Source organism: Pseudorca crassidens, chromosome 13, assembly GCF_039906515.1.
Source record: "Pseudorca crassidens isolate mPseCra1 chromosome 13, mPseCra1.hap1, whole genome shotgun sequence".
NCBI classification, from domain to species: Eukaryota; Metazoa; Chordata; class Mammalia; order Artiodactyla; family Delphinidae; genus Pseudorca; species Pseudorca crassidens.
The window spans coordinates 73,060,674-73,081,827 of record NC_090308.1 but is presented as its reverse complement, the minus strand read 5'-3'; the positions used below and the strand labels follow the sequence as shown (position 1 = coordinate 73,081,827).

Below are 21,154 nucleotides of genomic sequence, written 5' to 3'. Positions count from 1 at the left end.
TTTTTTTTTTTTTTTTTTTTTTTTTTTTGCGGTACACGGGCCTCTCACTGTTGTGGCCTCTCCCGTTGCGGAGCACAGGCTCCGGATGCGCAGGCTCAGCGGCCATGGCTCACGGGCCCAGCCGCTCCGCGGCACGTGGGATCTTCCCGGACCGGGGCACGAACCCGCGTCCCCTGCATTGGCAGGTTGACTCTCAACCACTGCGCCACCAGGGAAGCCCTAGATGAATATATTCTTACTTGAACATTTTTTGAAATACAGCATTCTTAAATATGTGTGTATAAGTTTATATAGGTTGATAAATTTTTCACAGATGAGACATGTCTATGTAATCAGCACCAAAATCAATGAACAAAGCATTACTAGTTCTGCTCCTATTTCTGTGCCATTCCCTTTCAAGGATAACAACCATTATGACTACTAAGAGCAAAGATTAACTTCAAATTTGTACTTTGTTAGAGGTGAAATCTTAAAATATCTACTTTTTATGTTTGACTTCTTTTACATTATATTTCTGACATTCATCCATATTGTTGCAATAAAAGATATTTTATAATAAAATATTTACCTGTATTTCAATAAAGCATTAATTCATTAAATCCTAAAATAAAATTTTAAGAGCAAAATAGTTTTGCTGCAGAAATGCAGAGCAATGGAATTGCCTTTTGTTTTGAACCAAAACAACAACAACAAAAGATTGTCCTTGCCAACTCTTAACAATTCACTTCTTCCTGAAGCTTTCCCAACGTCAGATGATTTCGGTGCTTCTAGAAATAGTGCCTATGCTTTCTTCTCACACAAAAATAACTTTTAAAAGCATAGATCTTGGGTAGACTTATTTTTTGTTGTCATTGTCTTTGGGAGTTAAAAAATTCTACTTTCTCTTGGTCCACGACAGTATAGAACAAAAAGTGACCGAAATCTGCAAGCCAAAGAAGAACCTGACTGGGAGAAATCATTCCCAAGTCAATTATATTATAAATCTAACCTTTTTTTTTTCAGATCTAGGATGGAGGATAAATAGCCCGAGAAATTTCTTCCAAATTACTTGAGGTTTGTCCAACAAATATTGGAGACTAGCTGTGAAGATTCATATCCCATTCAAGAAATAGATGTGACACAAACCCAGTGTGTTCAGCCTAGGGAATTCATAGAGAAGGTTCATTCTATACCTCAGGCCATGAGAGTGATGGTCTGAAGTTTCAGAGGTGGATGAGTTTCCTCAAACCTCTATGGCAGGGGAACTTAATGAGGTATATTTTGCTGTGTACTTGTTATTGTAGGAGACCACGGAAAATGAAAATGTAATTATCATCTTTTTATACTGCCCCCCCCCCCCCGGAAAAACCAACCTTCATGTTCTGAAAGTCTGCCTTTTTTTTTTTTTTTTTTTTTTTTTGTCAAAGCCTAGGTTCAGAATGGTGAGAAAACTGGCCTTCCAAAGATAAGGGCTCCCACCTGGGAAGGAAAGGTGGGTAATCTGGGCTTTACAAGGGGTGGAGAATACCGTCCTGTTCAGATCAGCTCCTGGGAGGAGGAGGATTCCAACTGGCTTTTTTCTGCTGCGCGTAGAGCAGCCAGATGATCTTCCTGTGAATCCTCCCAGAATCAGAGGCCAGGATGGTATTAAATTTACATTAGAGAAAATGCCTGAGTGAAAGGAAATAAGGAAGGGGGTCAGGTAAGGCTAGAAGCTCATCAGATCCCAGTGCTACTCCAAGGGAAGGAGAGAGAAAGACGAGGTTTGGGGGAAGTACACAGATGCCTGGCAATCTAAGAAAGGCTCAGAATAGCCTTCTGACAGTCACTGAGCCAAAGACGCCCTTAGTTTACCTGCTGTAGCTGGTCGGGTCATGGGCACCATAGCAGCCTGATTGGGTGATGAATTTCAAAGCACAGCAGCTGGGGCTGGTGAAGGTCAATTGCCTCTCTGTGCTGTGCATTCTCATAACCGCCACCCCTTCAAAGCCAATGCATAATTCAATTTTCCTGAAGCTTCTCAACACCTCTGGATAGAACTACTTCTTCCTTTGAAGCACTGTAGATATTTCTGGTAGTACATTTCTCCTCCCAGGTAGAAATATTTGTTTAGGAGCTTCTCTCTCCTACCAGGCTGTGAGATATTTGAGAAGATCTGTTTTTTCATCCTCATAGCCTGAGGCCATGCACAGTGACTAACACTTAGAGACTGAATGTCACTCATTTGGTGAAATGATCTCCTATTGTTTTGTTACTAGTTGAATTTATACGCTATTCAAGTTTATAGGAGGTCCTATAACCCCAACCTGATTATAAGCTCTCTGAAGACAGAAAAAAGAAGATTGTTTTAATTTTATAATTGGGAAATAATTGTAAATTTACAGAAAAGTTGCAAGAATAGTACAAGGAACTCCAGTGTACCCTTCACCTACATGGAATGTTAACATTTTGTCTCATTTGCTATTTCATTCATTTTTGTCTTCTCTCTCTCATATATATTTATTTTTATGAGTGTGCATATACATATAAATAACATATATATTGGCAGAGATAATTATTTTATATATAGACAGAGATGATTATATAAATAGAGAAAGAACTATTATTATTTTTTGAGCTAATTGAAAGTTGCAGATTTCTTGCCCCTTTACCCCTGACTACTTTGGTGCATAGTTCCTAAGATAAAAGACATTCACTGTTACAAACACAGTAAAATTTCCAAAGTCAGGGAATTTAAAATTGGTTCAATGATAATGTATGTATTTTATTCAAATGTCACCAATTGTCCCAGTAATGATTCTTATAGCAACTGTTTTTGTGATTCTGGATCCAGTCCGGGATCACATATTGTGTTGTTTTCATGTTCTTTTATCTCTTTTAATGTGGAAGTATTCCTCATTTTTTATAGTAAGAGTATGAGAATTCTTTCTATGCCTCACTTCAGTGTATACAGTGTTACAGCAGGTATATAATAAACATTACATATCAATATATATGGTCATATATGAGATATAACTCATAGAGAGATATAAGGGACCATGCCAAAATTATTTTCTCCCTTTCTTGTATTAAAATCAAGAACTCAATGGTGTCCATCAATTATATAACCAATATCCATACATTACCTTTTCAGAATATGACCATGAGAATTCAAGTATATTGCATTCTCATTCTACAGAGAACATCTTCAGGGAAACTCAAATAATTCTACAAGATGATGCTATTAGCCTATTATAACCTCTTCAATTGACTAAAAATCAGTATTCATGTGCATGGAAACTCTCACATGAGGTAGATTTAATAGAAAATGCACAAACTGCACAATTTAAAAATGTTTGCGAAGCATTCATTCAGAACTGAAATACTGATAGACCTCTACATAGCTTTTATTTAATAAATTATATTTTATGTCATCCATGCCAAATAGCGCATTTCAAGGTGTAAAATTAATTAAGCAGTTAAACAAGATGCACAGGAAAGAAGACATATAGTGAAACACCATGGAATTGGTTTCCAATAATAAGTAGACTTGGGTAAAGAAGTTAGAATTATACTGGAGGTTCTAGCCAGAGCAATTAGTCAAGAAAAAGAAATAGAGACATCCAGATTGGAAAGGAAGAAGTAAACCTTCTATACATGCAGATGATATAATTTAATATATAAAAAATCCTGGTAAGAAACTTCAATCCAGAATACACAAAGAATTCTCAAAATAAAAATACAATTTAAAATGGGCAAAAGATCTGAATAGACATGTCTTCAAGAAAGATATACAAATGGTCAATAAGTGCCTGAAAAGATGCTTAACATCACGAATTTCTAGGGAAATAAAAATCAAAACCAGAATGAGCACTTCACATGCACTAAGATGGCTATAATTAAAAAAACAGATAAGGAGAGGATGTGGAGAAATCAGAACCCTCAATACAGTACTGGTGGGAATGTAAAGTGGTACAGCTCTTTTGCAAAATAATTTGGTATTTCCACAGATGATTAAACATAGAGTTGCATGTTTATCTAAACACAAATAGATAAACATGTGATCCAGCAAGCCACTTCTAGATATACATCCAAAGAAATAAAAGCATATGTCCACAAAAAAACTTGTACATAAATGGTTTCATCTTTCATAATAGTTAAAAAGTAGAAACCCCAATGTCCATCAACTGATGAATGGATAAATAAAATATGATATATCAATGCAATGGAATATTAGTTGGCAATAAAAAAGAAATAAAGCACTGACACATGCTACAACATAAACAAACCCCCAAAACCTTATGCTAAGTGAAAGAAGTTAAGGACCACATATTACATGATGCTATTTATATGAAGTTTCCAGAATAGGCACAAAAAGTAAAGACGGAAGCAGATTAGTGGTTGCCTAGGGCTGGGAGGAATGGGAGATTTTGGGGATGGCAAAGGCATTTAAAGTTTCTTTCTGGAGTAATGAAAATTTCCCGAAATTGATTGTTGTGATGGATACACCACTCTGTGAATGTACTAAAAGACATTGAATTACACATTTTAAAAGGATGAATTGTATGATATGTGAGTTATATCTAAAGCTAAGAGACAAGCAAAGGAGGACCCTGCAGGGTACTAAGAGGATGTTATCTAAATGAGCCAAAGATGGTCTCTGTGTTTTAGTCCCTAGACTGTCTGTTTCCTCACTGCAGGCTGAGACTTGTTAGCTCAAAAGTTGACCAATGTTAAACTCAAACTTCTGCACATCTAATTACTTTAAAAATAGCTCAAACACATTTTTAGACACTTAGAGCCTGCCTGCTTTTCATGTCCAACAAAACCTCACCCAACAGCAGCTCCCTATGAATAAGATAGGACCTTGCAGTTGTGAGGTTCCAAGTCACTGCTGCCCTTTGGAGCTCTGATCCAGAGATCCCCACTGTGCTGCTGAGTGACATCACCCAGATATAAGCTCCCTCTTGGATCTCCCTCTCCCCCAGGATTTCCCTTGGCCCCCTCCCCTTCTAGATGGGAGCCTTCTCACCATAAGCCTCTGGATTGTCTCACACTGTGAGAGACTTCCCTTCTCATGCAAACCTATCCAAGCATCACTCAATAAAATTTATGGTATATTACTGCCCCTCATATCATCCTTCTCCATGATCAGACCCCAAATCCCTTGAATCCCCAAAGAAGGACGGGGATCCCAGGACTACAGGAACAGCACAGTGAACCCCTATCTGATAAAAGAAGGTCACCCAGACCCTTCATTTCCCAACTCTCAACCTACCAAAGGAAGGCAGCCTAGGTAGGCTCATTTTTCTTCCAGGTCACACTAAGGTCTGTCTGACAACACTGGATGAGCCTGACACCACCAGCAAGGGGGATGGATTGAGAGTCCTGCTAGTAATAAGCAGCTAGTAGCAGTGCTTTCTCCCCTTGCCATTCCTGAGACTGCCCCCTTCCATCAAGAAATGCTGTAACATGAGCAGGCAAAATTGTCAAGATGCCCACACTTCACTTGAAGTGGTTACGTTTTGATACCAGTAACTATTATAAGTCACATGTGTATATTGTCATACCCAGAGCAAGCATTACAGAAAATATACAAAAAGATGCACCCCAAACACTATATATAAATCAAGATAGATTGTTTGGATTCAAGTAATCTGCAGAAAGACAAGAAAGGAGAAACAAAAGAATGATAACCTAAAGGAACAAATGCGAGACAAATAATAAAATAGAAGACTTAACCCCAACATAAGAATAATTACATTAAGCATAAATACTTTTAATATACCAATCCAAAAACTGAGATTAGCAGAATGGATAAATAATACGATCCATTTATATGCTGTTGAAATTCAATGACATAGGTATGTTCAAATTAAGAGGACAAAAAGAATACGTCTTATAAATATAATTAAAGGAAAGCATGACTGGCTCTATATTAATATCGATAAAGTAGTCTTCAGAGCCAAGGAAACTGCAGAGACAATGAGCCATATTACATAATGATAAAAGGGTCAATCCACCAGAAAGATAATGATCCTAAATGTGTACGCAGAAAACAGCAGACCCTCAAAATACATGAAGGAAAACTGATGGAGCTGAAAGAATAAATAGATACATCTTCAATTTTAGTTGAGGACTTCAAACTCTCCTCTCAGCAACTAATAGAGCTAATAGACAGAAAACAACAAAGATGTAAAAAATCTGAACAAAACACTCAACTAATAAGGTCTAACTGACATATATAGAACACTCCACCTAACAACAGCAGAATACACTCAGTGGCCATGAATCATTCAAGACAGACCATAACCTGAGCCACAAAGCCAAGCTCAACAAATTTAAAATAATTTAACTAATACAGAGTATGTTCCCTGATCATAATGGAATCAAATTAGAAATCAGTAACAGAAACACAGGAAAAATCTCTAAACATGTGGAAACTTAATAGCATACCCCTAACAATTCCTGAGTCAAAGAAGTTAAAGATACATCAGATGAAAATGAGAACACAAGGTATCAAAATATACGGTACATCACTAAAGCTGTGCTGAGAGGGAAGTGTGTAGCGCCAAATGCTTACACTAGAAGTGGAAAGGTTGTTAATAGATAATCTAAACTCCTATTTTAAGAAACCAGAAAAAGAAGAGCAAAGCAAACCCAGAGCAATTGGAAGAAGGGGATAATAAAGACAAAAGAATCAATAAAATTGAAATAGGGAACGATAGAGAAGTTCCTTCAATAAAACAAAAGGCTTGTTCTTTGAGAAAAATCAATAAAATTGATAAACTTCTAGCAAGACTGACAAAAATAGAGAAGACACAAATCATCAATACAAGGAGTTAAATGCAGTATACCATTATAGATTCATCAGCCAGTCAAAAGATAATAAAGGAATACCTTGACCAACTTTATGCTCATAAATTCAACAACTTAGAATAAACTGACTATTTCCTTAAAGATCACAAACTACCAAAACTTAACCAAGGTGAAATAGGCCATCTGAATAGTCCTATAATCAGTAAAGTAGTTGGATTTGTAATGTTTACGCTCCAAAAAAAGAAACCTAGAATAAACATTCAACCTTGCTGATTTTGTATATTAGTTCCAGGAGAGTTTTTTTGGTTTTGTTTTTGGTTTCTTTGGTAGATTTCTTGGGATTTTCCACATAGACAATCTGTATGTGTTTTCTTTCTTTTATTTGTCATATTGCAGTGGCTAGAGTTTCCAGTACTATGTTGAATAAAAACTATAAGAACAGATAACCTTGCTTAGTTCTTGATCTTAGGAGAAAACATTCATTCTTTTATGATTATTAATGTAAATATCATATTAGCTGTGTTTTTTTGTAAATCCTCTTAATCATGCTGACATAATTCCCCTCTATTAATTCTTCTTTAAATGTGTGATAAAATTCTCCAGTGAAATCATCTGACCCTGTATTGGTTTTAACAACTGCATGTTAATGTCCAATTATCTCAATAAAAATTTCAATTAGAAAATAAAAAAGCCTAAAGTTGAAATTTAAAGGAATACTGAAAGCATTTTTCTTTTTCTTTAAAAGGAATAAAAGAAAAAGTTTAAGGTAAGTGAAAATAAGTAAAGACGAAGAGAAGCAGTAAGCCTAAGATTAAAGCAGTAGGTTATATATCAAAGTAGAAATAAGAAAAGAACAGCAAGGAGTATGCTTCAGGGCAAAAGAAAGTTTAAAACAACCCCAAGATAGTTATTGACAACATAAGCTGCCTATGTAATAAAATAAATAGGAATACGGAAAGGGGGACAAAAGGTAATAGAGATACAGAAAAAAATGTAACGTAGATGTGATGTTACATTTGGAAATCGCTTACATTTGGCACCAACTTAAGAGAGCTTGGGACACGTTTTAAGACCCTTCCTCTTTTTTCCACCCTCATGGACCTAGCTTGGGGGGGTCATTTCCTGTCACAGACAGATTCCTATTGACAAGGCTAGGATCCATAGCCACAAATATATCAAGAAGAGAATAGACAGGCCTCATATGTCTCCCCAATTCACATCTCTGGTCTTGACCTCTATTCTGAATTCCAGACCTATATACTCATTAGGCCAATCAACTCTTTTTTTAACTAGGCATCTAGTTATATAATGTTTTTGACATGAAAACAATAAATAATTTTATATAAATTCTTGGTCTTTTTTTAAATTCCAGGAAGAAAATAACTGGGATCTTTTTGGAGAATTATCTTGTTCTAAATGCTGTTTCTTTTCCTTTTTCTTTTTTTCATGTATACATATATCTGTTCTTTTCAAATTCTTTTCCCATTTAGGTTATTACAGAATATTAAGCAGAGTCTCATGTGCTATACGGTAGGTCCTTGTTGGTTATCTATTTTAAATATAGTAGTGTGTATATGTCACTGCAGTCCAAACAAACCTTCTCTTGCTTTTCCTTCAAACGTTGTACGAGAGTATCATCTTCTATTGATCTTTCAAGTTTGAAACCTGGATGTCATTCTTGATCCTTCTCTTTCCATTATTGCTCACATCCAAAAATTTACCAAATCTGATATCTTCTACATCTTTCTTTTTTTTTCTTTTTAACATCTTTATTGGAGTATAATTGCTTTACAATGTTGTGTTAGTTTCTGCTGTACAACAAAGTGAATCAGCTATACGTATACATATGTCCCCATGTCTCCTCCCTCTTGCATCTCCCTCCCACCCTCCCTATCTCATCCCTCTAGGTGCTCACAAAGCACGGAGCTGATCTCCCTGTGCTATGCGGCTGCTTCCCACTAGCTATCTATTTTACATTTGGTAGTGTATATATGTCCATGCCACTCTCTCACTTCATCCCAGCTTCCCCTTCCCCCTCCCCGTGTCCTCAAGTCCATTCTCTACGTCTGCGTCTTTATTCCTGTTCTGCCCCTAGGTTCTTCAGAACCTTTTTTTTTTTTTAGATTCCATATATATGTGAAATGTAAATTGATATAGCCACTATGGAGAACAGTATGGAGGTTCCTTAAAAAACTACAAATAGAACTATCATACAACCCAGCAACCCCACTACTGGGCATAGATCCTGAGAAAACCACAATTCAAAAAGAGTCATGTACCCCAATGTTCATTGCAGCACTATTTACAATAGCCAGGACATGGAAGCAACCTAAGTGTCCATCGACAGATGAATGGATAAAGAAGATGTGGCACATGTATACAACGGAATATTACTCAGCCATAAAAGGAAACAAAATTGAGTTATTTGTAGTGAGGTGGATGGACCTAGAGTCTGTCATACAGAGTGAAGTAACTCAGAAAGAGAAAAACAAATACCGTGTGCTACAACTTTCTTTCCGCTCAGTCCTTGATTTGGTTTAGGTCACCACTATTGTGTCTTACAGAAGCCTCCTAACTGCTCGTATGAGCAGTTTCCGCCATACCTAAGCCTACTCTTCACACTGAAATCTATAAAGTTTGCTTGAAAACGATGTATACTCAGAACACACCCTTGCTTAAAAATATCCTTTGGCTCCTGGAGCGGCAGAGTGTGGTATGCTCAAATTAGGACACTATAAAGTGACAGGAGACTCCAGTAAAAATTGGATGAGACAACAGTATAAACTGGGCCTGTCCTGGAGAATCTGTGACATATGATCACCTTAATTTGTCTAATGATGTATTCAAGGCCTTTCACGATCTGTTCCTAACATCTCCTGATGGCCACCGCCACTCAAGACAGACTACGTAAGTTGGAGGTCTCAAGGCAAGATAAAAATATGATGACCCTTGATCAAAGGTTAAGAATTTCAACTTGGCCACAGCAAAGCATTAAACCAAGCATGGGGCTCTTTGGAGCATAGGGCTATGTGTTAGTATGCAGGTCACATGTCAATGAAATTTCCCTGTCCCCATCCCTAGAATTATACATTTCTACTATTTAGAAATTCTCACTGCTTTGCAGATATACAATACCCTTTCCTAACTACTTATCTCTTTACTCTCTATTACACCTTCTTAGAATGCTTTTCTATGTTTCTTCTGTTTCTAAACATAGCATAAGGCATAACTGAAATCATACCTCTTGAATCAAATCTTCCCTATGTTTCTCTACCAATTCAGTGATTCTTTCCCATATGTTAATTATTATACATCTATTATAATATTTACCATTGTTGAGTACACTAGATTGCCTTTCATAATATCTTTTTCAACATATCTTTGAGCAATTTTATCCTAACTATTTTAAAGTCTCTGATAAATCCAAGATCTGGACCATCTTCGTGTCTACTTCTATTGACTTTTTCCTTTATTGAGCATGGGCCCCATTATCTTGTTTTTTAATGTCTCCCGATGTTTTACTATATGAAAGATATTTTGTATAAAAGAATAGTGGAGGCCTAAAATAATATTAAGTTCCAAAAAAAGTTATTTCCCCTTTTTTGCTTGGGTGCAAGAGTGGAAGACTGCGTCGGTATGATATGCAGTTGAGCTAGGCTGACTCTGAGCACTGGCTTCGTGTGTTTTGAGGAAAGATCTAGACTTTCTTCTCAGGATAGCTTAGGGTCTGAGCACTGGTGAGATTAGGGAGTTCTCTTTGTGCCTTAGAACTGAGCCGCCATCTCTCTGTACCATGAATGATAACTCTCTGTTTCACAACTCAGCTGCCAACTTTTTGGATTCACTGGGAAGAAGTCTTTTCTCTCTGGCATCATCCCTGGATTCCAACTCTGGAGATCTCTTTCCACCCTGACTCCCATTCTTCAGCCTTATTAGGTCAGCAATTTTACATTCCATGAAAGACGGGTCTCAAACCTTCCTTCCTGTCCTGCCCCAGCCTATGTGGCTGAGAGAGCTGCGTGTCTCAGCTTTCCTACCAATCGTCCTCTTCCCCTCTAGTGGGTGCTGTCTACTTAGAGGAGGCTCTGTGTACCTCAGGGGGTATCTCTCTCAGTTCTCCTGACTTATCCCCAGCTTTATGGCATAGTACTCTCAAGCACTAGGTGAAGATTTGTGGGAAATATTTGGTGGGTGGGTGCAGATTTGCTCTGTGGTTTAGGCCCCTTGGAAATCTAATCCCTCGCGCCAGCCTACACACAGCCATTAAAAATTTATTAAAAGTTTAGCTGGTTTCTCCTTAACCCCTTCTATGGCTTGTACCTCCTCCTCCGCTACTTCGCTTGAAAAGAGAACAGCTATGGAACTCTTCTTTCTTGTGAAGAGCTTGTCATTTTTCTGGAAATCAGTTTATTAAGGTTTCATCACATGCTCAGCTTTCTGAAGGATTAAGAAAAGAACTATGTGTTTTTGAAGGTTATCCAGGTTCTTTTGGTTGTTAGGATGAAAACAAGGATTTCCTGTGACTTTCTATACCATAACCAGAAGTAAAGGTCCCATGAATCTTTTTATATCCCCTTAGTAACACATTTAAGATTCTGAGATGTGAAATAATTGCTATTCAAGAAAAGAATTCTCTTATATGTGAAATGCTTCCTTGTACAATCATTTTCTTAGATAGCAAGTTGATTTTTTTTCTTTTTTTTTTTAGTTTAAAAGACGAATGGTGATAGAATATTAGATTAGGTGAAGTGAAATTTCAAATTTACTATTTCTTTGACCCATGGTTGACCTTCAGATGGATACCTACATCATTACCTACCTCTCTTATTTCAGAGAATAAGATGACCTGTCCAATTTAAGATTTTTAAAGAAGAAAGTTCCAAAGCTTTCCCTCCAAATCGGTACTTATCCTACTGCTTTTCTCACTGCACTGTCAGAAATTATAGGTATTTGACCTTATTACTTTCTGGCTTTTGGAAGTGGAACCTCAGTCTTAATAAGAGAACTAGGTGGAGAAAGAAACTGGTTTACATATTCTTTTCCCTTCTCCAAATATATCATGCTGTTTATTTCTGGAGAATGTAATCTCCCTCTATATCTCTTACAGTCTTCTTATAGTCATGGTACCCAGTCACTATGCAAAAAGACAAATTTACTCCAGTTAAGGTGTGAAATGGGTGGCAAATTGTTTCTCGAGCTTCATGGGCAGAGCACAAACATATACATTTAAGATTGTCCTGTGAGCTTCTTGATAACCCTCTGATCAAGCTTCCACGCTATGTTCAGTGGATCCCTGTTACCTAAGGAACAACGTCTCAACTAGTCAGCCTATCATTAAAGGATCTACATATTTTTATACTGCCTGCCTTTCTAGCCTTTTCAACTTCCACAAGCCCCTTACATTCTGGTCCTATCAATCCTTTTACTATTCGCTAAACATGAGGATGAACCTTGATGGGTGAAGAAACACCAGACTTAGAGTAGGAAAACGAAGTTGGGGAATTTATATAACCTTGACAAGTTTCTAAACCTGCTTAGACCTAGTATTGTTATATCCTTGTCCATACGAGGAAAAGGCTAGAATCGAGGATATCAAAGTTCTCTTCAAATGCTAACAGTTTTTAGTTAAGTGCCTTTTTGCTGTTCCAACTTTATTTCATTTATTTACATTTTGATATTGAAATAGTCCAAATAAGAGGTATTGGCCTAATTACCTTAGGAAAGAATTGCCCAAGGTAAGATAGTATCATGGGTAAATATGTCTTGAAATACTCAATGGTTCAACTTAGAAATCTAATTATTTAAATTTATTTTAATAGGAATGCAATACAACATTTGTTTCTTATTGGTTTTGAGGTTAATAAACTGCAACAAAACCATTTTTAAAATTTAAGTGCTCAACTTTAGTTATGCTTTTAAAGAAAAGACATGAAGAGAAACATTGACTTTGTTTATAATAACACTTGGTACATGATTCCACCTGGATTACAGGACTTTTCACCATATTTCCATATTGAGGGAGTGCATACAAACTGTTTCCAGAAGTTTCTCATCCTCCAGTCTCGCTAAGAAAGTAGCTAGACCATTTGTCAACAAAGGAGAGTGTTTTCTGCTGAGGTAATTTACTAACCAGATGCTGAAATGGTCATTTCATGCCAGGGTACATTCTGCAGCCAGAGACTACACTTCTATTTCAGAGTTTATGACGAATCTTCCATGTTTTTTGAGCATCTCCAGACACTGAGAGTGGTGAGACACTGTTTTTAAACAGATAATATATCTGGATTGGTTCCCCTCAAAGTAGGTCTAGGAGACACCTACCTACTTCACCCAGACACTAAATCTAACACAGGTTTCCTCTTTGGGTCCCTCTTTGCTTTCAGCATCACTCATGCCCACCAATAACAAATGAATGCCTTCAGTTAATTTCTATAAGCCAATTTAGAAGAACTATTACTGGTAATTTAACTGGATATAGAGTGGCTTCTTCTGAAGATGTTCAGAGCCAACAATCTATGGGTTTTGCTTGAAAAGAAATTAAGTCCTTGATCCAAAATTTTGCTTGCATGGGATTCTTTTGGTGCTTTGGCTGTAGTAACAATTTCAGATCACTGAATATCTACTCCACTGAAGTGGTCACCGACTGATGACACCAAGGAGTCAAGTCGTATTCCTTGAACATATGTTATTCATTAATATAACCACAGTCACTTAGAAGTATAGGCATTGACAAAATATTAAATGAAAATGATTTTAGCATTTTCATTGGAAAGGGTTAAATAAATGAAATATGGAATTCCTATTTTTAAGGAGGACCTACAATATACATACTCTGTATGTTCTCCAGTTAGATTTAATCTCATGTTAGCCTTGTGAGAGGATCATTCACCTTTTAAGAACAACAGAAATGAGGTACAGAAATACCTAGCTCCTTCCCCAGGTCACTCAACCAGGTCTGACTCTAAAGCCCTGAGCTCTTTTTCAAGACAACTCGAGACGTCCACCTAAGTCATTTCTGTCCCTTAGGAAGTTCCCTTTTAGATAAACAATTAAAGACACCTCAATTTCATCTGAGAGTTAGGAGAAGGGGTTAAGATGACTCAAAAGCATCAGGAGAGAAAAAAATTATTTTCTTCCAAGACTTCAAATGTCTCTCCTTGAAAATGGTTAACTTTAATCAATTTAAATCAAACAAACACTTCAGTGTTTAAAAAAAAGTAAAAGGCAGTGGAAGGAAGAAAAACTTTTTTTAATTTAAATAAAACGACAAAGATACAAGAAAGTTACAGAAGTGAGGGATTTGTTCACCCATTTTCTGTGAGCCTCTATTTTTTAAAAAAAGTCTTTTCTTTTTAGTAAAGAAAGATAAGGCAAGGTTAAAGATGCACATCTAAGCAAAGACGGTAGAGTATATGGATGGAATTTAAACTATCTTAGCTATCTAATTCATGGCACTGAGGTAAGAATAAATTGAGCTTTATTCTGTTTTGAGCTATGGATAAGTGCCCTAAATAAATTTTGGTGAGTATATATTTATGTTTCTCTATTAAATTAGCTCTTATTTCTCTATCTTGGCATATATAGAGATGGGTCCTAATAAAATTAAGAGCTTGACAGAGAAAATAAATAGTTTCATTCATTTACAATTAGGCAAACTCATGATTGACATATGGATTTGTTTATCTTATTAGAGTTATGGACAGAGCTGGACATGAGAAGAACAAGAAAAATCTTCTAGTTTTGTCTACCTGAACGAATCAAAAACGCATCTCCTAAAAGTCAGAACCAAAAAGACCTAAAAACAATGAACAGAGAGGAGTGAATTAAACACAAATTATAGAAATTCTTAAGCATCCCAGACTTATTTTTTGCTTTAATGGCAAGCAGCAGTGTAGGATATCAGTCCTTTCTACAATCTGGATGTTCCCTAGTTTCAGGTTATGCTATGAAACTGGAATCTCCCCAGAAGCTGTGGGCACATAGTTTCCCTGGGCAGTGAGGGAGGCATGAGGAGGGATCATTATTCTTTCATGTGCCACTAATATTCACATCACTGGTGTCATTATTCACTGAGTGATGAGTAAGAAGAATCACTTTTTCTCCAACTCATTACACACAGTCTGGCATTGGGAACATTTCATTTTCAACAAGAAAGCAAAGGCCCAGGTGTTACTGAAAATGCAGACATTGTAACTGTGGACATAAATCTAATTGTTCCTATAAGTCTCTTCAATTACTCAATACCAAAAAGAAAAAAGAAAGTGCCATTCTTTGAGCCACAGCTACTATAAACTGTAGATGAAACATACTATCCTCTAAGTTAGGTACAAATTACTGCTTATACTTTCTTTTACAGAAATGTTATATATATATAATTTGTATGTGTGTGTCTGGTATACAACTCATTCTGTGTAAAGGATACAGAAATTGAAGTATTCATGTAAAATTAATTCTATATCCTATATTTGCTCTATATGCGTAGTAAATTGTAACTAACTGCTTAATTTCCTAGAGGCAAATGTAAATCACTATACATACAAGTGGGGCTATTTTATGTTAGTTAGGAGACCATGACCATAGATTCTTCACTGATTTTTTGGAAAGGAATAAGTGGTAGATGAAAAATCCTTTCTAATAGCATTTAATATCCAACCTTAAAATCTCATTGTAGCTCCTCTCTTAACTTGACTAGTTTTAGATAATAAATTAATACATAGGACTTCAATTCACAGAGAGAAGCAAACCTTCCATAAGATTTAGTTTTATAAAGAAAAATGAAAATGATAAATTTGTCAATTTAGATGTCCATTTTTCTCCTTTATTCACACTTATATTTAATAGCTAAGGGAAAAAAGAGATGGCTTAAACATGATATGGCAGTAAGCTCATGAAAACAACTTTGAAAAGTATGAAGTAATCTATCATTTACCTCAGAAAAAAATCTAGACATTTTACATTATCAAAAATAACTAAATATATGCCTTTCCTGATTTCTATTACATTTGCGTAAAATACTGTCCCAATTGTTTCAGTCATGGTGAGAGTGAGGTGTTGTGTGATAGCCGTTGAGACCTGACCACAGTCTAAGATACAACCATTTTTATTATTTATTATTTTTTTTGAGATTCCAGATGTATCTCAGCTGCTTCTTAAAAAAAATTTTGTTGGAGTATAGTTGCTTTACAATATTGTGTTAGTTTCTACTGTACAGCAAAGTGAATCAGCTATATATACACATATATCCCCTCTTTTTTGGATTTCCTTCCTATTTAGGTCATCACAGAGCACTGAGTAGAGTTCCCTGTGCTATACAGTAGGTTCTCATTTCTATTTTATACATAGTATCAATAGCGTATGTATGTCAATCCCACTCTCCCAATTCACCCCACCACCCCACCCCGGCATCCATAACACTTGTCCTCTGTGTCTGTATCTCCACTTCTGCCTTGAAAATAAGATTGTCTATACCAATTTTTTCAGATTCCACATATACACATTAATATATGGTATTTGTTTTTCTCTTTCTGACTTACTTTGCTCTGTATGACAGTCTCTAGGTCCATCCATGTCTCTACAAATGACCCAGTTTCGTTCCTTTTTATGGCTGAATAATATTCCATTGTATATATGTACCACATCTTTATCCATTCCTTTGCTGATGGACATTTAGGTTGTTTCCATGTCCTGGCTATTGTAAACAGTGCTGTAATGAAGAGTTACAACCATTTTTAAACTGTGGTTCCTGATCTTGGTTTCTAATTTCCATTTCTCTGAGACTTTTATAAAAATGACCAATGATCAGGCTGCATCCCAACTAACTGAATAATAATTTCTGGTTCTGTATACCAGGCATCAGAATTTTCTATAATGCCCCAGTTTTCTACCTTAAAGCCAGAGCTGAAAAGTCGCACTGTCTTTCAACAATGTAAGAGAACAGCAGCAACGTGGACGGACCTAGAGATTGGCATACTGAATAAAGTAAGTCAGACACAGAAAGCCAAATGTCATATGATATAACTCATATGTGGAATCTGAAAAAAGAAGGTACAAGTGAACTTATTTACAAAACAGAAGTAGTCACAGATGTAGAAAACAAACTTACGGTTACCAGGAGGTAAGGGGGGAGGGATAAATTGGGAGATTGGGATTGACATATACATACTATTATATATAAAATAGATAACTAATAAGGACCTACTGTTTAGCACAGGGAACTCTACTCAATACTCTGTAATGGCCTACTCAATACTCTCAATACTCTGTATGGGAGAAGAATCTAAAAAAGAGCGGATATATGTACATGTATAACCGATTCACTTTGCTGTACATCTGAAACTAATACAACATTGTAAATCAACTATACTCCAATAAAAATTTAAAAAAAAAACAATGTAAGGGAACAAAGTTGTTAAAGGGTAAAATACAGAGGAAAAACAACAAAAATCCCTCTGACTTGTACAGTGGATTGAGTTCCAACAGTCTTTCAGATAAATGAGGAACTTTTCCATTACTAGCCAATAATAACAGTTGACCATTTTTTCCCCTTAGATTGAGAAGCCATTTAAAGAATTATATTTAGATGGAAGAAATCCAGCAAATAAGCTGCTGCATGTTTAAGTAGCTTCTCCTACACTGCATCCAAGGGTTGGCAAATATATTCATTTATTCATCAAAAACTTTTGTGGGTTTAATGATTATGTGCCAGGAATCATTCCCAGATGGAATCATGGAATTGAGTCAAACATAATCTCTCCATTCAAGTAATTTATAGCGTGAATTGGTGTGTTTATTCAACCTATATAATTAAGTCTTGTTATATACCCAAAACTGTTCTAAGCTCTAGGAAACCTCGGAAAACTGCGTAGAAAAAAAAAAAAATTCCTACTCTGTGGAGCTTAGTTTCCAGGGGGAGCAATAAGAAACAAAATAGAAAATATTAGTTGTGAAGAAAATGAAAGCAGTGAAGGAGGATAGGGAATAAGTATAGGAAAAGAGTTACGTACAAGGTCAAATGGGATGGATCATTGAGAATGGTCTCAGTGAGAATGTGACATTAACTAAACGCCTGGAGGGGAGAAAGTGTAAGCCACGTGATTACAGTTAGTGCCATACATAGGAGAGAGTTCTGTTCAGAGTGCGTTTGTAAGTCCAATTTGTTCGTAAGTCCAACAAAGTTAGCCTAGGTACCCAACTAACACAATCGGTTTATAATACTTTTCACACAAATAATACATAAAGTACAAACAAAAAACCAAAACATTTTAATCTTACAGTACAGTACCTTGAAAAGTACCGTGGTACCAGCTACATCACCGCTGGTTTTACACTTGCTTCCAAACATCCTGGGCTTGAAATAAAGATACTGTACTACTGTACTCTATACAGTACTGTACAGTAAAGTACACAAAATTACAACTACTTGTAGAGGACGCACACACACGACAATGTACACCAGACATGTGAACTAACTTACATGATTGGGCACGCGAATGCACATTCCCATCTTTGAAAGTTCGCAACTGGAAGGTTCTCACGTGGGGGACTTACTGTATTTGGAGAAGAGTTTCAGGTAGAGAAAAAGATAACTGCAGATGCCCAGAGCCGGGAACTTGTCTGAGGAGTCCAATGAAGATCGAGGAGGCCAGGGGGTGAGGCTGGAGCAGAGGGAGAGGAAGATGAGTGTGAGAAGAGAGAGGCCATATGAGGCAAGGCTTTGTCAGGACTGAATGAGCTGGGGAGCCCGGGAAGTGCCTTGAGGAGAGGATGGACAAGATCTGACATTCCACGCATGGTCACTGTGCTGAGGATTGAGTGAAGAGAGCAAACATGGAAGAAGGAGTCCAGGGAGGCTATAGTAAGATTCCAGGGGTGATATGCCCTCTGCAGAAGCATTCTGGAAGTGTAAAGAAAGGGGTGTATGGCTCTACCAAAGAGTGCAGGGGCACCTTCATATAGATTTTGTGTGTCCTGTGAGCCTTCAAATAATGAGTAAGAATAGACCGTCTGGAAAGGAGGAAAAAAACATTCCTCAAAAAGGGGAAATAAACAGAAGTATGAACCATTGCAGTGCATTTAGGTGCTTGCTGTGTATGAGGGTGCAGGAAGCACGGCGTGGGTAAGGAAATTGGGCTGGGAATGGAGAGTGAAGAACCTTGGGTACCATGCTGAGCAGCTGGACTTTATAATATAAGCAAGCAAGGTATGTTGAATGTTTTTAGGTAATCTGGAAACAATGTGTAAGAAACATTAGAACGAGGAGCAGTTGGAGAGAGACACCAACGAGAAGATTCTTGCCACAGGCACTGTCTAGTAGAGAACTCAAATAAGTATTTGCCATTATGGAAAAAGCTCTGACAATAGTGCGTACAGAATGCAAAGGGGTTGGGGGAAGAGGAAAAACGTTAAGTTAAACAGAAGCATCAAGAATGGTTTCATTGGGGCTTCCCTGGTGGCGCAGTGGTTGAGAGTCCGCCTGCCGATGCAGGGTACACAGGTTCGTGCCCCGGTCCGGGAGGATCCCACATACCGCGGAGCGGCTGGGCCCGTGAGCCATGGCCACTGGGCCTGCGCGTCCAGAGCCTGTGCTCCGCAACGGGAGAGGCCACAACAGTGACCGGCCTGCAAAGAATGGCTTCATTGATACTATTTACAACAGCCAAGGCACGGAAGCAACTTAAATGTCCATAGACAGAGGAATGGATAAAGAAGATGTGGTCACTTATTTGCAGAATCTTAAAAAAAAAAAGCTAAAAATGAACTCATTTACAAAATAGGAACAGACTCACAGACATAGAAAACAAACGTATGGGTACCAAAGGGGAAAGGTTGGGGGGAGGGATAAATTTGGAGATTGGGATTAGCAGATACACACTACTGTGTATAAAACAGATAAACAAGGGATGGCTTCCAGGAAGATGGCAGAAGAGTAAGACGCGGAGATCACCTTCCTCTCCACAGATACACCAGAGATACATCTACACGTGGAACAACTCCTACAGGACACCTACTGAATGCTGGCAGAAAACTTCAGACCTCCCAAAAGGCAAGGAACCCCCCCCCCCCCCCCACGTACCTAGATAGGGCAAAAGAAAAAACAGAGACAAAAGAATAGGGACGGGACCTGCACCAGTGGGAGGGAGCTGTGAAGGAGGAAAAGTTTCCACACACTAGGAAGCCCCTTCGCGGGCAGAGACTGCGGGTGGCGGAGGGGAAAGCTTCGGAGCCGCAGAGGAGAGCACAGCAACAGGGGTGCGGAAGGCAAAGCGGAGAGACTCCCACACAGAGGATCCGTGCCGACCGGCACTCACCAGCCCGAGAGGCTTGTCTGCTCACCCGCCGGGGCGGGCTTCGGTCGGAGCGCAGGGAGAGGACTGGGGTTGGCGGAGTGAACACAGCCTGCAGCGGGTTAGTGCGCCACGGCTAGCCGGGAGGGAGTCCGGGAAAAGGTCTGGACCTGCCGAAGAGGCAAGAGACGTTTTCTTCCCTCTTTGTTTCCTGGTGCGCGAGGAGAGGGGATTAAGAGCACTGCTTAAAGGAGCTCCAGAGACGGGCGCGAGCCGCGGCTAAAAGCGCGGACCCCAGAGACGGGCATGAGACGCTAAGGCTGCTGCTGCTGCCACCAAGAAACCTGTGTGCGAGCACAGGTCACTGTCCACACCCCCCTTCCGGGGAGCCTGTGCAGCCCGCCACTGCCAGAGTCCCGAGATCCAGGGACAACTTACCTGGGAGAACGCATGGCGCGCCTCAGGCTGGTGCAACGTCACGCTGGCGTCTGCCGCCGCAGGCCCGCCCCGCACGCCGTGCCCCTCCCTCCCGCCGGCCTGAGTGAGCCAGAGCCCTCGAATCAGCTGCTCCTTTAACCCCGTCCTGTCTGAGCGAAGAACAGGCGCCCTCGAGCGACCTACACGCAGAGGCGGGGCCAAATCCAAAGCTGAACCCCTGGGAGCTGTGAGAACAAGGAAGAGAAAGGGAAATCTCTCCCAGCAGCCTCAGGAGCAGCGGATTAAAGCTCCACAATCAACCTGATGTACCTGCACCTGTGGAATACCTGAATACACAAGGAATCATCCCAAACTGAGGAGGTGGAACTTGAGAGCAAGATTTATGATTTTTTCCCTTTTCCTCTTTTTGTGAGTGTGTATGTGTATGCTTCTGTGTGAGATTTTGTCTGTATAGCTTTGCTTCCACCATTTGTCCTAGGGTTCTATCCGTCCATTAAAAAAAATTTTTTTTCTTAATAATAATTTTTTTATTTTAATAACTTTATTATATTTTATTTTATTTTACTTTATCTTTCTTTCTTTCTTTTTTCCTTCTCTCCTTCCTTCCTCCCTCTCTCCCTCCCTCCCTCCCTTCTTTCTTTCTTTCTTTTTTTCTT

At 38.3% G+C, this 21,154-nt stretch overlaps 1 long non-coding RNA gene across 1 annotated transcript in view; it reads right to left on the bottom strand.

Annotated features, from left to right (window-relative positions):
* The window catches only part of LOC137204794 (uncharacterized), a 54,533-nt gene extending 34,026 nt beyond the window's left edge, over positions 1-20,507 (bottom strand). Inside the window, exon 1 of the long non-coding RNA XR_010933839.1 lies at positions 18,325-20,507. This is a non-coding gene — a long non-coding RNA (uncharacterized lncRNA). The remainder of the gene's footprint in view (positions 1-18,324) is intronic.
* Between the last annotated feature and the right edge of the window lie 647 nt (positions 20,508-21,154).